Raw genomic sequence first — 18,146 nt, forward strand, 5'->3', positions numbered from 1 at the left:
TCATTATTCTTCTGGATTGTAGACTGATTATACAAATTGATCATGTTTTCTGCATATTTAAATGATATTAGCATAAAACTTTCTATCAGACTGTAGTTGTCAAATGAAATAACTATAGATGCAAAATTGTTCTAAGCAGCATACTTTAAAAGGAAGATAGATTATTATTCATAAAATGGACTACTGCAAACATAAAGGACTGGTCAGACAGATGGAGTTCAAAGATCAGGAGTGAATTCTGTCATGTGTTTGAATACCTGAGATAACTCAAAGCATTAGCTTACAAGCAAATGGAATATTGTTAAACCTAAAATGTGAGATACAAGACAAAATCTGTTCACAGTTTAAAAGCATCAAGCTGTAAATGACATTTTTTCTTCTAAGAAAAGTACATTATTCTTTTTTTCTGTCTCCTTTTTCAAACAATTTACAGTTTCATTCCTACTTTTATCACATCAAATAGACATTACTTCATTTTGTTCTCTATGTTTTATTCTAAATATATTCAGAAAATATTAACAGAAATTTTTCAAAGCTTATCTACTAAGTAATGTTTATTGTCATGCGACATAGCATCATATATGAAAAGACCAAGTTCTATTCTTTATTTATTTTCCCCACTTGTGGTGAGCTCACTTAGGATGAAAATTCCCATCACTGGCATGATAAACTAGCTAGTATCTTATAAGCTAGTAATTGGTCTTCATGCAAGACCAAGAGATCTAGATTAGAAGAAAATTGTTCCTTCAATCCTACAGTTACCCATCCCTAAAAAACAAGTTATATATTATTTGACCTATTATTAGATATCACCAGTTATATAATCCATATGGAATTTGCAGATCCAAAATTAGTTCAGACAGAAGGTAGACTTCTACAAATCAGTGAGAAGAAGGAGGTTTCACCTTACCTTTCACCTTCATTTTACTTACCTACATTTTATGTAACCTACTCTTTTTCTATTGAACTCTTGAAACATACTATCTTAAAATCCATCACAGTATTTTTTCTTTTACAAAGGAAAAGACCTGCATATACTAGTCTTTACTGTGTCATACAATACTTTCTTCCTTGGTCTTTCCATTTATTTATACAAATTTTATCATTACTTTGTTTGCCTTGAAACTATTTTTTGTTACTTATTCTACCTGATTGTTCTACTGTTCTTAGCCTGATTCCTTACATTCCATTCTTTTTTATTGTTGTCTAATTTTTTTGGTTCATTCCTAAAAGAGATCTGATACAGACGCATAGATCACTTACTCTATTTTCTGTGTATACTCATCACTAGGAAAGTTCACTGTTACTCTCTTAATAAGGTTGTTTACATTGACTGAGAACTCTATTATCCTACTTTGCCTCTAGATTTTGCTTCTATGAAGGCTTCTTTTCTTTTCAGTGATTTTATTGGGATTCTTTTATTTTCAAACCTTAATTATACTATTCTTTAAAATATTCAGATATTTACTCCCTAACTTTAAAAACAAGTTAACACTGAAGTAAATAAAGACTGGAAAAATCTATACCTTTTCGCTGCATACACATACCTAATTCTCATCAGCTGCATGTTACACATATATTCCCATTACTCTTGCTATTTAATTAGGTTTTGACAATATATTTTTTATTCCCAGTAAATGTAATTTATAGAAGTCAGTTTTAAATCTTTTTTCATTTAATGGTTGCTGAGAACGCGATTTTCAGAGACACATTGCCCCGGTTTATTTTTCCAATTGAAACTCACTTTTGTGATTGTTGGATGATTTTTATTTTTTTTTAATGCATGGAATATAAACTTTTCAGTACAAAAGTTATCCTACTTCTGTTAATGTCCATGACAATTTTGGCTTCAGTGGGCTCTGACTTAGGTAGGGGATACAGACAAGATGTGAACAGATATGTACGAAACAAGTGTTATGTCCGAGGTTGTGTAGTTTCTAAGTATTTTTTCTACAAGAAACTCTGCTGAATCCTCACAGCACTCTGCCTGTGACTTTTAAATAGATTTAAAGAGATAAGTGATTTCACAAAATATGCTAGAACTATTCCAATCCAAAATACTCTGAATAATACAGTTACTAGAATAAAGCATGTCTGGAATATATGTGCAACATAAAAGCAATGTTCGCTACTTGGAATCAGGTGGATATGTGTGACCTGACTTCTTTTTTTTCTTTTTCTTTTTATAATTATGTAGCTTGATTTCATTCTGCAGCATTATTTATCTGTGACCATATAAAACAAAAGTAGACACATTATTCTAGGCTGCTCCTACTTCCACTGTGAGAAGTCAAAATTTAGCAATGAATGAGAGTTAAGGACATTCATTAAGAGAAATCAGGCTTCATTATTACTGCAGCTTTCTGAGTGGATTAGCGGAGATTTCTTTTCTTTGGAGATGTATTTAAAAAGGATACCACAATTGCAGAAACACCTGTAAATGACATAACCTCACCTGTAATTCATTTCACCATTTGGTAAGACTTCCTTTCAGAGTGTATTATAGGGTAGAGAGCAGTTATTCCAGTTAAACTGAGGAAACGGATTTTTATCAGTTAGCAGTCCTCAGTAATATGGCCAATAATGATGAAATTAAAAATTGTTCAAGATGTCAATTAGAATAGACTATTGGAAGCATATCAGTTAACAGGACTCTGAACTTGTTGGTATATCCAGAGGATGAAAACATGTCTTCTAATCTCAAATCCTCAGATCTGTATACATCATAATAAACAAGAGGAGATGCTGCCTGAATTATATTTTTAAAAAATAGTAATAATCTATGTTCCTCATTAAGTCTACATTCACCATATGACACTAGTTCAAAATGCATATTTTTATAAGCTATATACTTAAGCAACAAATTGTTTTTTATTGTAGACTATCTGCTAGTATATAGTGTGAATTGCTAAACTAAAATAATTTTAAAAAAAAAAATCCATAAAAGTCTATTTAATTCGACAGTCACCTTTTGTTACAATCATAACACACTTGACTGCTAAATTAAAACATATGTTTATGGCAGAAAAGCTATTTTGAGCACAGTAACAAGAAAATTATCCATAGTTTAAATTTTAAACTTATATGAAATAAACATATGTACTTACTGGCCTTTTTCTCAGCCTCATTACTATAACTTAAGTTCAGGTTGAATTTACAGCACACTAACTACCCCACACTAATCTTCCATGTAGTTATTAGGAATGTATATTAATGATATAATAAAACACACCTGAGTGAACTCTTCTTTTCTGTAGAAGTTATCTTAAGGGAAACACAATGGAGAAAAGGAAAAATGTAGATTAGTGTACATAAAAAGTATTAAATGAACTTTTAAGAAGTGGAGTGAATAATGCTTATTTGTTAACAATGTATTTGATGATTCACTGGGAAAAAATATTTCTGATATTATTTACAAATATTATTCAAACATCCAAAAAATACCCTGCACAAAAACTATGGCAACAAGTCTCCAGTGATGTTTGCAGGACTACATTCATCTCCCTCTGAATCCTTACTGTTACTGTTCCTTTAGCTCTTTAGGATATCATTCTTCACAGTCAGATTGTTGAGACTCGACTGCAAGATTTTGCCCTCTATCTTCCAATCACTCAGAAAAATATTTTGTTTATTACATTTAAGACAGTTCAATATATCTCTCATTTGATTGCTGAAAGCACTTTTTCCCATAGCAACAATAACAAATCAGAAAAATCAGATCAAACTCCTTAAATAATTAGTAATAGTGCTCACATATCACTAAAAGAAAGCTTGGTTTTGAATACTTTACACTTTTGACAGACTGCAAATACAAAATGCAGATTGCAGACAAATATTTTCATGTTTATTGTTCCCATCTCACTTGATGTGAGTGGAACGCAGATGTTTAAACATGCTGATATGTCTTTAGTCATTTATCCTCAGACAAGGGTAGATAAGACTTACACTGTGTCAAGTATATTCCTCCTAAGCATACATTTTCACGGTTTATGTCATCTCTAGGTAATGACTGACCTTGTTATAGCCACTTGCATAGGGACAGATTTTCACTATGAGGATTTCAGAGGCTATTATTCATCTATCATTCTGACTTCAAAACCACAGGTAGACTTCTGAGGACACAATGTGAAGAGAGATTATGTATAAATAGTCCTGTACACACACATATTCCAGTAAAGATACATTATTACACAAGTCAAAAAGAAACCTGCAGTCTCATTCAAAAAGCTGTGAAGAAAGTCCCACTTCAAAATGAAAATATTTGCCATAAACGTCTCATGTCAAATATGTCAGATGTGTCAAATATGAATCAAACGTGATTTATACATACAGATATTACAGAGAGAATGCCAGACTGTGTATAAGACGATGATGTCTCCATTCATATAGGGTTATATCCTAACCTTTGTCCTAGGAAGAACTACATATATAGCAGACTTCCTGAAGAGAAACAATGTTTTTATGTTCCTTGGGATTACTCGCATACACTTAATTATTTTTAGGTAGAATAGTTTAGAATCTCAGCAAGCCACAGTCAGATCGCGAGTATAACAAATGTGTGAATGAACTAGTACTAATGTTCAGCACAGACCTGATCCAGCTCTTTCAAAATCCATGGAAGTCAACTTCAGATGAATTAAACCCTTCCCCCTTTGGAATTCCATTTGGTGAAATATACTTTAATTATTTTCCTCATTCTAATTTCAAGAAAGTCTCACAGTGAAGCGTGAAGAACAAGAAACTAAAGAAATAAATGAAAATAAATTTTTGAATGTTCTCTTGATCAGAAGATATGACCAGCAAAATTAATAACCTTATACTTTTAATTAATAGTTGCATATGTTCTTCATGAATAAAGGAGGAAAATTTTAACCAGGTCCACAACACTCAGGTTGTACGCAGGTGAACTTCACAATTTCTAAGGAGTCATTCATTGGTAACCCCAACAATGTTCCAAATATTTTTCAAAGAATATACTTAATAAATTGAGGAAGTTGAGATAACAAAGAGTGTATTGCAGACAGCTCAAAGTATGATATGAATTGCTGAGGCTTTTTTCTTTGATTGGATATCTTCCACAAGAATGAAATACATGCTAAAAGATTTACAGATAATTACATTGCCGTGCTGTTGCTAAAATATTAAGAAACCACTGTCCCACAGGGTAAATTGTAACAAATACTGGCACATTAGCTAATGAATAGCTGTAGGGTAATGGAAAAAAAGAAAAAGAAAGAAAGAAAAAAAAAAGAAAGAAAGAAAGAGCTCACAGGACCCCAGGATTCCAAAACAGAATGTCTATAAGTAATTCACACTCAAAGAAAAATGTCACTTTCCTTCTACTCTCCTTCTTACTAATTACATTTAGAACATACGTTCAACATTTGGTAGATACTGTTGGAAGGCAATTTTTTCTGGAAACAGCCTCAAGGTATCCTCCACTCCCTTCTCGTTATAGGAAAGGATGACCTAGAAATACTGAATAATAACCTTAAACGAAAAATATTTTCAAGTACTCATAAGAGTGGGCAGCTGTTTTGGAGAAAAGATAGATGCATCACTACCAGAGAAATACAGCTATGCCATTTTTAAAATTATATAGGAATGTTGTTTCACATTACATAGTGAAACAATGAGAGGAACATTCTCAGGATATATTGCCAGATCAACACAGAATTGAACAGCTACCATGCATTTTAAGCAAATATTTAAACATTAAAACAAGCTACAATATGCCAAATCTCACCTCCCATTAAAGTTAATTGAAATAAAACTATCTGGATCATTTATGCTGAAAAAAGTACTTGAAAATTATTACAAAGTCAAAATTAGCAAGATCCATTTTCTCAACAATTACTGTTTGTTCAGGAAAGTAAAATTTCACAGTCCAGAGTTATCCTGTAAAATAAGGCATCCACTCTCACAGAACATAGATGTGGTACCTGGAAGGGGGAAAAGTACATCATTTGTAATAAACCACTCGTCATAAACTCGGGTTTAATCTGGCAAACTATGTATCTTAATGCTAATCCCAAGAATTTGTATGGCCTCAACATGACATAAGTGATAGGAACCTATCTTTCTATCTTTAAGACATCATATTATGCCACTTATCTAGCAGAACAATCATCTATAAGTTTGTGGCCCTAACATGTTACAGTTCTTTGCTTTTGCCTTTGCAAGCAGTTTAATAGAAGAGATCCTTCTATTCTACAGCACTGTTGAGACCGCAGTCCTGTTCTGTGTTCAGTTCTAGGTCCACAAGTTCATGAGAGGCATAGACGTACTAGAATAAGTCCAATGTATGGCTGCTAAGATCATGAAGGTTTTCTGGAACCCTTTTCCCATAAGTAAGGGCTGAGAAACTTGGAAAGTTTCAGAGTCCGAAGAAAAGACTCAGGGAGAATCTCATCAGTATATGTAACTACCTGAAGAAAGGATGCAATGAAGATGGAGCCAGCCTCCTTACAGTGGTGCCCAGTCACAGGACAAGAGGCAATGGACACCAGCTCAAACATAAAGGTATCCATGTAAACATCAGGAAGCACTTATTTACTGTACTGGTGACTGAGCACTGGCACAGGTTGCCCAGAGAGTCTCAAGTGTCTCCCACCTTGGAGATATCCTAAAACCACCTACCTGGGCATGGCCCTAAGCAAGCATATGTACATGTTTCTGCTTTAGCAGGGAGTTGGACCAGATGACCTCTTGAGGTCCTTTCCAATCTATACTATTCCAAGATTTCTGGGGAAATAAAGAAAGAAAAAGAAAATATCATCCCCCCTAACATTCATCTCTTCCTTTAAAACAATTTTTTTCACTAAGATTTTTGTAGTATTGAACCACACTAATTTAAACAGTGTTAATTACTACTCTGAGTAAACTTAGTTTGGGTTAAACTCTATCATATCGTAAAGTTAACACAAGTTAACGTGAAAAAAAAAAAACTATAATAAAAAGTAAAAACATAAAATATAGTATTAATTCGTATAACTTATAAAATGATTCAAATGCTGAAAAGCATTTCTTACAGGAGCAAATTTGAAGAGAAATTCTGGTGCATCTTACACCCCATTCAAAGTCAACCAATATCTCCGTACATTTCTTTCTGTACATTAATGGCACTCTGAATTGGGTGTCATGATTCTTGCCTGAAAGAAAAAAAAGTAACAGAAATGGTAAGAGTAGTTTGCAATTACAGGGACAGATTCACTACCAACTTTTGTTAGAAAGAATTTGCCCACTAGATGAAAAGTAACTTCCTGGCAGCCTTTACTGTTGAATTCTTAACAAAATGAATGATACTCTACTTTAGTTAGAACTCCCAGAAAGAACAGAAGTTCAAGTGTCTTCTAGTCTCTTAAATAGATACTTTCCAAGCTTTCTCTCTGCTGTCAAAAAAGTGAGATTATACTATATTACATGCATTAACTGCCTTGCCTCAATTCCTCAGGGAGGCCAGACACTGCAGTTTTAAATGAGCTAAACCAGTGGTGAGAAGAAGTGTTGACATCAGCTATATTACAGAGAAGACCATAGAGGTGTGACCTTCACTGTGAATTCACAGTAAGATGACAATGGATGGTTACCTTGTCACATCTCTACCAATTCCAGCTCTGTAAAAGTGGAGACACAATATGGGTCACATCTGAGACAGGATGGATTTTAAGCAAGTCAGCCTGAGCTCAGGCAGACAGGGATCTAAGGCCCTGAGATGGGAGAAGCCAGGCTACAGCTTAGTAGCAAAGCAATCATCGAATATGAGGGCAAAGCTCTGCCCAGACCTTGCTTCTCCCCTCCCTCCTCCTGAGTCTTCCATTAACTCCCCAAAATATAGTTGCTTGCACTGATTGAAGGTAGCACAATCTAGTCTACCACTTTCATGACTGATGTATAAAGATACCTACATAATTTTGCTCTGCTTTTTTGACAAATATTATCTAGCTTAAATAATCTTTTAGAAGGAACATTTCTGAGATACACTAAGAATTATAAATTGATATCCTGTCTGAAGCTTGATTTGTACCTTTGAAAAATTTCCTTCCACAAGTGAGAAGATGGGTGCTAATGGTTTATGGGCTGATTTGTCCCAGTTCCATGACTAGTGGTGCGGAGGGACCCACAGATCCATGTCTCTGGAAAAGGGGATAAGGGAAAAAGGGTAGAGAGATCAGCCCCAAAACAAAACAACGGCAATAATCTGAGGAGAAACAAACTAATTTACTAAATAAGATATCAGAATGCAAAATAACACACTATAATACAATATGATTAGAACTGGAGCTAATAAATCAAATAAAATGAGAGAGAGTGTCCGAAAACTGAAGGCCTTACACTACTGTGGAAGCAAGATGTTCAGTCAGGACGAGCAGAAGGGAGGAGAGCCTGTATTGTTTCTTGCAAAATCACCTGTACAAGAAGAAAAGTAAAATTAAAGTCTCTTAGATGCATGAGGTATCACATTCATTTTATAAACCCACCTTCAGCAGAAAAAAAAGTAAAGAAAACGAAGACACTGAAATTTTTAAGTAAATTCTGCCTCTAAGCATACACTTATTTAGCCAAAACTGCCACCATGTAAAGTCAGCACAATGCAAGCATATTAAGGGAACTACTCACAATGTGCAAAAATTCAGCCTACCTGCATGTTTCTGGAAGATTGGGCCACAGAAATTAAGTGAAAAAGTTTTATTCAAAATATGAACTGAAAAAAAAAAGAGTGCTACTCCACTAAGATGCACAGAAAAACAAATTTTTGTCATATGCTGAAGTCCAAAACTAGGCCACCAAACCTTATTAAAAAACGAACAAGTCAAGGTCATAAAAGACATTTATTTTGTTTGATACTTCCTAATTGCATCATCTTAATGCTGATACAATCCTGCAGTAAGATATTAATTTAACTTAAGACATCAAAAAATATTACTTCATAAATGAACTGCATGTAAAAACTGAAAACTGAAATAGAAAATTCTTCAGGTACTTGGTAGACATAATCACACACTAAAGATCATGTCAAGGTCAAAAAATCTCCTTACAGAAAACAGAAGTTGTACTCATACAGACAGAACAGAACAGAGGGTCTGTACCCTAGTAAAACCATTCCAAGATTTGGAGTTGGTAGTGAATAATTGGACATGTTGTGATGTTATAACCAACCAAGGGGCTAACACAAGCCACAGGTAAATAAACAAGAAACTAGGTAGTAGACAAACAAAGAAGCCTTTACTTTCATGTATGGAGCAGGTAAGATAGATACTGGAACTTCATATCCATTCCTGCCTGTTATGATTTTAAAATACTGAAAAGCTGGGGAGAGTTCTGGAGAGCCTGAGAGAAAACTCTGCTGAAAAAAAACAGCTGGTTCTCCTATTAAATAGATGCTTAAGAGTCTTTCTTGATTAAAGAAGAAAAAAAGTAGAAATACAAACATCTCATGTCAGAAAGATCAGACCAGATAAATTCAACTTAGAAGTGAGCCTTTCTACTACTTCACTGATAATTGTGAATGTCAATCACCATTAACAAACAGCAGTAGGTTTTCCACTTCAGACACTGAAAACAACAGTTTTTCTTAAATTTTCTTTAAAAAATTTATTGTTTAAAAAACTCACTTAGCTGTTTTTCAAATTTTTCTTCACTTTTGTTCAGCATTTTCTAATAATGACAATTTAAATAACTATGCTCTTTCATTTATTAAAATCATTAAAAAATATATATTTTTATATCTAGTTTTCCTAGATACTCTTCTACTTCCTATATAGCTTACTTGCATAATTTTATACAAATTAATTATTCCACCAAATTTCAGTAACGGATCACCTGAGCAAAGTCTCTGGGTTATATTACTTAAGATAAAAGATAAAGCACTCTGATTATCCCTACTGCTTAAAAATCTCCAAATTTGTGTGGATACGTGCTGATTCTGACCATGACACATAACATTTCATATAGAATTGAAACAGCAGGCCACAGATTTAAATACAAAAAGCAGGTGTTCAACATTCCAAGAATGCAAAGGGCTTCTTTTATAAAACTCTGAAACAGTCACGAAACATGGGGATGCCATATCTTGTAGTATCATAAACAACAACTTTCCCCCTCTTCAAATTAATAAAATGTAACAATTTTAAGACCTTGACAGCTTGATAACCTCACTATTTTGTGTTTCTGCAAATATTTGCTCAGATATAGGCAGAAAGACAGATGTCTTTTTACAGTTCAGTTAACCACGCTAGTGACCTTAGGATTGGCTTATACAGGTTTAATCTAAGCTTTATTAATTGCTTTTTGGAAGAGGCAGGGTTGTAAATAAAAGATTGACTGCTGTTTTAACAGCAAGAGATAATCAGTTATTATTCGTGAAAGTTAGCATAAAGAAAACTACAGAAAAATCAGTTTAGCAAGACTTCTAGATTTCTCTATATTCTCCCTACTACTAACTCCCAAAGTCAAAGAATTTAAATACACCTATTAAACATGCACTGACAGCAGTTAAATTTGTAAATGAAGTTTGTAAGTACATGTTTAGGAGAACTAGACAGAGAGAAACTTTATACATAATGATGCTGATAGAAAATCATCATATCTCAGCAAAAGGATAAAATAATCTTTTATGGTGGGTCTACACACAGCCTATGGCTAAAGTGCTTGGTATTAATATTTTGCATTTCTCTAATCCAGTACCTAAAGAATCCAGCTGTCTTATGACTTTTGTTAAACTAGATATCCTGTTATGCAGAAAAAGTGAAGCACAATGTAAATGTCAAATGAAGAATTTAAATTATTAATTAAAAAAATAAAAAATACAACCAAAATGCAAAAGACAACAACTACTATTAATCCAATTACAGAGTTAGTAAAAGTCTAAACACATGACAATGTGATTAACAATTAAAAGTATTTAACCAGTAAAATCTCCTGTTATTACCTTTTTTCAGTGCACATTATTCTCACCTTTTCACTGCTCCTCTCATCTTAAGATCAACAGATCACATCAAAGATTTGGAAAAGTGGCAAAGCCCTGGGATCTACAACCTGAAAGGTGATCTTAATGACAGAGACATAAGCAATTCCAAGGTTTTTAATGCATTTTAGACCTTGTTCTTTTTTCACTGATCTGTAACTTCATGTCCAGCCAACTTTGCTTTGTATGGTGCATTGTAAATGTTAGATAACTATTCTTCATCTTTTTTGTTATCTCAAAAAATTGTTTTTTTCTAGCTTCTAGATTTGTATTACTTTCAACAAACTTCAGTCATGTTTTTCCAAAGCTATGGATTACCATCCCTAACCTACAAGTGAAGGCTGTTTGCTAATTGCTACTGTTCAACTAATTGATGTGTTAGTAGACTGCTATCTGAGATATTGAAATTATGAAACCTGAGATGGCTGGAAAAGAAAAAAAGGCAAAATTATTTTAGTTACACTACCTCAGAAGTCAGAAGAAGTGTTAACATAAAATTACTATTAGTTATGGATAGATATGTTTCTGCCTGATTGGAAAAGATGTTTTAAAACTCCAGAGATAGCATCTTCTGTACACTTTTTTTGTTTTAGTTGTTTTTGTTTTGTTTGGGGTTTGGGAGTTTTTGTTTGGTTGTGGGGGTTTGCTTTGTTTTTTGTTTGTTTGTTTGTTTGTTTGGGGTTTTTTTGCTTTTTAATGCTTGAATAGCTACATATGTTGTTTGGAAATGGTGAATAGATTGAGATTTAGCTGAAAATCATGCATTGCCATATTGGAAGAGTAAAGGAAGGTAAGAAAAGAATTACCAGCAAAACAGTTTGTAACAAACCAAGTACTTGAAAAAAAATGAACTTAAAACCAACCTTTCTTCTTGCATAGAAAGTAGAAGAGATGTTTAATTATTTGTGCTTTACTAGGGAACCTATGTATTATCCAGTTCACAGAGAAGAGATCAAGGATTTGAACTTCCAGCTTAATTTTAGAAGGACTGAACTCTGGATTCTAGTGCAGACGCAATACTCTAGGGGAGAATAATCCTGAAAAAAAAAATGGTTCTGCAAATGCCCTGCTATGGAACACTGTCTCCTGGAAACTAACAGAGAGGCACCGTTTTAAATATTTATGAATTAAACTTGTAAGAATATTTGTAATGTGCGTGAAAGAAATTCATCTTGCTTAGGTAAAGATCTGGGCAGCATGTCCTGCAACTAACAGGGCTTTTCCATTACTAACAACATTTTCAAGTGATGACAAGATAAACTTGCAGAATCAGAAATTCAATAACCTTCTCCATATGTCTGAGCAGAAGAGAACTAGAACCAGAAGGAAATTAAAATTCATAGTGTTTCCTATCTTTACTTCAATATTTGCAACCAGAAAGAAAAAAAAGCATTACAAAACAGGGTACAAAACTTTTCCTACAGGCTGTTCTTGACATCTACAAAGTTTACATGAGACCACGCAGGATGAGCCAAAAGACTGCAGATCAGTAAGTTTCAAGCATATGCTACTTTCAGTATGGCAACCATGCATCACCATATTGAGCATTTTAACAAATATCTCTGCATGCCGCCTGTTAACTGAGGGCAAATGATGGAATTAATATAGGCCTATAAAAGAACTGTAATAAAGCTAGTGGAGGAGGCTGGGGCTATCAGCCAGGAGGACATACCTACGTAGATAAGGTATGAAACCATGACAGGATAATTGATTTCCTGACAGCACAAAAAGACTCAGCTGCAACCTTTTTAATACAGTGCCAAGTAAAGAATGAATTGGGGTTAGTCAGGACAGGAACTTTTCCAATCTCTTTAAAGTCAGAATAACAAGTAGAACAATTTAGTGTACTTTTAGTAATCAATGACAGAATAATACATGACCACCACTGCTTTGCTGAAATAGTCTGAGCATGTTCAGCAGCATTATCTGGTTTGTAAGGCATCAGCAAAGTCTTATCACATATAATTCCAATCTTGAATCACATTTTTTAAAAAATATACTGAGAATTATATACAAATAAATAATGTTTACATTTTCATTAAAATGAAAGACTGCAAAAAGTGACCTCTGATTCAATTGCTCTCAGTCAGAAAACATGTACATACCATTGTATATATGCACACAGGTAATCATAACAAAGGTCTCTCTAAAGGAAAAAGATTCCATGGAGCTATTCTTCATAAAAGATACATAACATACATATTTATATACATATTATAAGTTATACTTAAGTTATACTTAATGTAACAACACTCTAACAGTCTACAAAAAGCCATGATTTAAGGATGTTTATAAAAAACTAGTAAAAAATAAACATCACTGATGTGATCAAAATCCTTTATTTGGCCTAAGGATCATGACCACATTCTAACTAAACAATTCTGAAGCTGCTAATAATATCTAATTAAAATGATGCTATAAAAGTTGCATCTATTGGGGATTAAGATACAGTTGGATTATGTCTAATCACAAGTTTCTTCCTGTTTGCCAAGGCTTTATTAAATATTTTATAACATTCATGGAACAAGAAAACAAGTTCTTGATACTAACAAATGTCACTATTTTGTAACAACACAAAAAGTTCAAAGTAAATCTTCCACAATGATCACTTTCTTGGTAACACTGATTTAAAAAATTTAGTATACCTAAGAAATATTGGTAACATTCTCAAAACACTCAATATTACCAGAATTCTTGATTTTTGCTTAACTGTCTTGGAAACAATCAATATCTGAATTTCTTCAACTGAGATTTCTGGAAAATAATGAATAAATTGAAATATAAATAAAACAAAACTACATCACCTGTAAATATTTCAGAAAAGCAAGGTGTAAACATCTACACAGGTGTTTCACTTGGCTTCTTTCTCATCCTATCTGGGTCCCAGTTCTAATCTACTATATTCAGCTCTGTTGGTATAAATCTGGAATGTGCCTGCACTCAGTGCAAAATTAACAGAACTGCACCACTTTGGATAACCTTTGGATACACCTCAAAGTAAGACTCAATGAAAAATATTGGCTATTAATGACAAATTTTATTTTGTTTTTTAAAATAATGTTAGCTTGGTTTGTATTCTTATTCTAAACTGAAGCTCCCAAAAAAGCCAGTCTTTACCAAGCGATTCACATTGCAGGCTCTTCTTTCTCTTTTGTTGTTTGTTGGTTTTTCTCTCTTTTTTTTTTTTTTTTTTTTTGAAGTGGTTACAGAAGGCTATAGGAGTTAAAGTTCCTTCACATATCACTTAAATCACAGGTGAGCTAAAGAGAGCAGTTTTATTACACAAGCTGAATAAAGCATTAAATGTCTATCCCCTTTGATATAAAGCATCACAGAAGTCCTCCAAAACTCAATACATTATCAGACTGACAATCGGCTGAAACAGTACTTAAAATCAGAAATAAATGCTTTCCCAGAGTAGAAGGGATGTAAATCCTAATGGCTTGAACTTTTAACTACCTTCTTTTAAAAACCTCCTCCACTACTCTCCAGACACTTTTTAAATGAGATGAGGGGAAAAAAAAAAAGCCAACCTCAGCATTTAAATTAGAGCTATAGTTTAAGAACTGCTTTCCGTTACCCATGAAATACAGTCTACCTAATTATTATAATTTCTGTGCTTTTTCCTTTATGAGAAAATATTGACCTTTCCTATAGTTGACACTAAAAGAGCTTGGCTGCCTGCAGCAGCAACTGTGCAGCACCTCTTATTCAAAGAATCACAACTTAGAATTCACTAAAAGAGGAAAAAAGGGAGAGCACAAAATTAAGCATGAAAAGCATATATCTGCCCCAAGTCTTGACAATGCTGTATTTGCAACATGGTGTGGGAGACCCAGCAACGAGCGATGAAAGCCAACCAACAGTCGTTGGTTTGTAATAGGGGTGTTGCCCTCAATCTCTGAGGAAGGGATGTGTGTGGTATTGCTAACAATCAATTTCTGCGAGCAAATATACAATGCTACTCCGATTCTAAAGAAAACTAAAAAACTTCTGCAAAGGCAAGACAAGCTTGAACAATCTAGTTGAATGAACAAAAGAATAAGAAACAGGATTAAATACGGGAGGATGGCAGCTAAATGCAGTGGTCAGGAAAGTCTGTCCTTCAGAGATGGCTGATGCTGGAGAAATAAGTGAAGTCCTCCATTCTTGAAAAAGAAACTTGCCTATATACTGATTCCAAATTCCCCCTATTACCAGAAACATCTATTTCATTTAAAAACAGAAAAAATATAAGAAAGAAAACAGCAATGCTTACAAATGTGCTTCTTCATTTCATTTCTTATAATATTGTCTATGCTCTGCTGGTGACATTTTCTAAATCAAGTTTGTAGAAAAGAAAAACATATGGATATTAATCTGTCTCCAGCAATCCTCTCACATCTTATTCCTTCCAAAACAGAGAAGTTTTAAGCACACCATTAGAAGAAAATATCTATCTGTGCTAGACCAATAGACCCTGAATGTTCAATTTTTTACGCATCTTCACTTTTCGCATTGCACTTGACTCCTAGCCATAGGACTTGAGTCTTAGCCATCCTCAGAACATAAATACAGAAGTCTAATGGTGAGAATGTTCAAAGACTTGGTAAGATTTTATAAAATATTTTTTGTGGATTTGAATGTTTCAGGAAAGCAAGATAAACAGGTACTAAAGTCATAACTGCATGATACAATGCTTCAGAAAAAGAGCCTCTTAAGATATTCTTACCCACATGTGTTTTTTGTATTTTACAACAGACTGGTTCTTTTGTTCATGCCCTAACTGCTAAATACCTATGCTGTCACAAACAAAGAAATGAAATACGATAGTATGGGAAAAAGAATGAGTAGCAGGATATAGTAGAATATGACCTTAAGCAAACAAAAGTTCTGAAAGTTTTGTTCATGAATTCTACAAAAAAGTTGAGAAATCTAGGAGACAATTTAAAATATAGAACAGTTCTTTCCACTGCTGTAAATCACTCTAGCGTCAGAGTTTCAGATCTTATTCTGAGATCTCATTCTGAATTCTCATTGAGAATGGGAAAACACCACTGAACTGAGAGTTCTGATGACAGAATCACAGAAAGGTTGAAGTTGGCTGGAATCTCTGAGTCCAAGTGGTGCAAAACCTGCCTAAGCAAGGACACCCAAAGCAGGAACAGGCCCATGTCCAGGCAGCTTTTGGAGATCATGAAGGAGGAGACTCCACATCCTCTCTGGGCAGCCTATACCAGTACTCCACAACCCATGCAGTAAAGAGCTTCCTGATTTCTAGACAGAAGACCTATCACGTGCAGTTACTGTGAATGGTCAAAGACAGAACATATATAAACATCTAGAAATTATAACATTCTAAAAACAATTCTCCAACATTTTTTAAATTTACATTTAGAATCAAAGCCCTTCTTTGCCCTTTTGATGATTATATAAACCAAAAGTGGCTCCATTAGTTACAGTACAAACTAGGTCAAAATAAGGCCCAAAGCTGACCTATTTAGTCCACATCTATTTCCCTCTTTACCTATTTCCCCTAGAATGTAATGTGTATTCATGGTATTTTTTGAAGATTAACATAAGATTTTCTTTAAAAAAAAAAAAAACATGGTATCTACAGCCACTACTCACTTCTTGTCTTCTTTTCAGTCTTACAACCTTTAAATCATTTTTCACTATCCTCATCAGTTATGCTGCTTTACTTCAGGGCAAGTTTTTAATTAAATACTCACAATATTTGCTGTAAAAACATTCCATAATTTCTGTGGTGGCTAAAATAAGATCATAGTCATCTAACCTGTACTTTAGTGAAATGTTTAATTACCTCTCTTCAAAACAGGCAAAATCATAAAATATACCTTCTAAAGGAGATAACAAGCTTTAATTCAGGATGTTTACAACCAAGGGGAATCACATTAACTGCAGATGTTAATTTACCATAACAAGACAGGTCTACTGCAAACTACTCCTTCTTTTATAAAGAAAAACATTTGAAATAATTATTTTAACTGCAGGTGTTGGTAGTGGCTCAGCAGGAACAAAAGTATCATTTAAAACCCATCCCGTCTTTCATCTGTGTTTACAACCACAGCTTTATTCATTCTGACAGTAGACAAACATGACTAAAAACAGCTTGTTTACCCACTTGTTAACAGCAGAAAGGCATCATTTTGGGGCCACACTATTGCAGTGTGTTTGTTGTTCTGACTCAAAAGCCTTTCAATTATTCTGATTGAAATGACCATAGCCAAAACCTTTACTAGCTCTTTATATTATCCACTTATTTATGCTATGCTCTGAAAATAAAAATTACTGATTTATGCCATTAATTTTTATTCTGGTACTTGGTTTAGTTCTGATTAGTATGAAAAGATTCTTAGTAAATCTAAATACAAACTGTTAACAAAGCTTGGGAAATGTACTTTCAGTAGTAATTGCACGCTGCCTGACTTCATCTTCCCAAGAAAACTGATTATTTCTTAGAGTAGAAAGACTTACACATGTCTTTTTTAGTAAAGTTTCCTTAAAAACTCTCTTGATTAGTGAAATAAATATGTAAAACATTGAGATTAAAAGCAATTTTTCTTTATCAGATAGCTCTTGATTATGACAGTGTTCTGAAAATTGGGCTGATAATTGCTGTTATGCGCATATCCCTCCAGAGAATGTACATGATTCATCTGAGTATACTATAAACCATGCTAAAAAGCGGTCATTGCATGAAAAATTGAAATCAACAACTGCAATGCAAGAACTAACAAACTTTTCCCTTACTAAAATTTACTGCAAAATTTCTGGAAAACTGAGGTAATTCTGCATGAACTAGAAGGTAAAAGACAGCCTAAGTCAAATGATACCAACTGATCATAGAATTGTCAAATTTAAATCCTGGCTTCCAATAAGACATTATTTATCATCTACTAAAAGCAGAAGTAGAAATATATAAGCTTATGCTAAATAATTTATTGAAAACTAGACAAAGTATTACACATGAAAAGATTTATATAGATTAGTAGCATGGGGGGGAATAATGGTTGGTTGCTCACACATAAACACACATGCACACAGACAGTTTAGTTAAAAAAATATCTTGGTAAATTTCTCCCATATAGCTCCTTCCTTTTTCTTTGCATATCTCCACATTTTGGTTTGACCTCTTCCTAGTCTCCTTAAATCCAAAGAAAAAGATATGATAGATCAG

The 18,146-nt window shown here is 33.6% G+C and overlaps 1 long non-coding RNA gene across 1 annotated transcript in view; it reads right to left on the bottom strand.

Annotated features, from left to right (window-relative positions):
* Window positions 1-5,533: 5,533 nt before the first annotated feature.
* The window catches only part of LOC116229044 (uncharacterized), a 93,360-nt gene continuing 80,747 nt past the window's right edge, over window positions 5,534-18,146 (bottom strand). Inside the window, exons 5-9 of the long non-coding RNA XR_016466946.1 lie at window positions 8,335-8,409; window positions 8,027-8,135; window positions 7,032-7,151; window positions 6,640-6,744; window positions 5,534-5,942 (exon numbers count right to left, since the gene is read on the bottom strand). This is a non-coding gene — a long non-coding RNA (uncharacterized LOC116229044). The remainder of the gene's footprint in view (window positions 5,943-6,639; window positions 6,745-7,031; window positions 7,152-8,026; window positions 8,136-8,334; window positions 8,410-18,146) is intronic.

This window comes from Phasianus colchicus, chromosome 5, assembly GCF_987193195.1.
Source record: "Phasianus colchicus chromosome 5, bPhaCol1.hap1.1, whole genome shotgun sequence".
In the NCBI taxonomy this organism is placed as follows: domain Eukaryota; kingdom Metazoa; phylum Chordata; class Aves; order Galliformes; family Phasianidae; genus Phasianus; species Phasianus colchicus.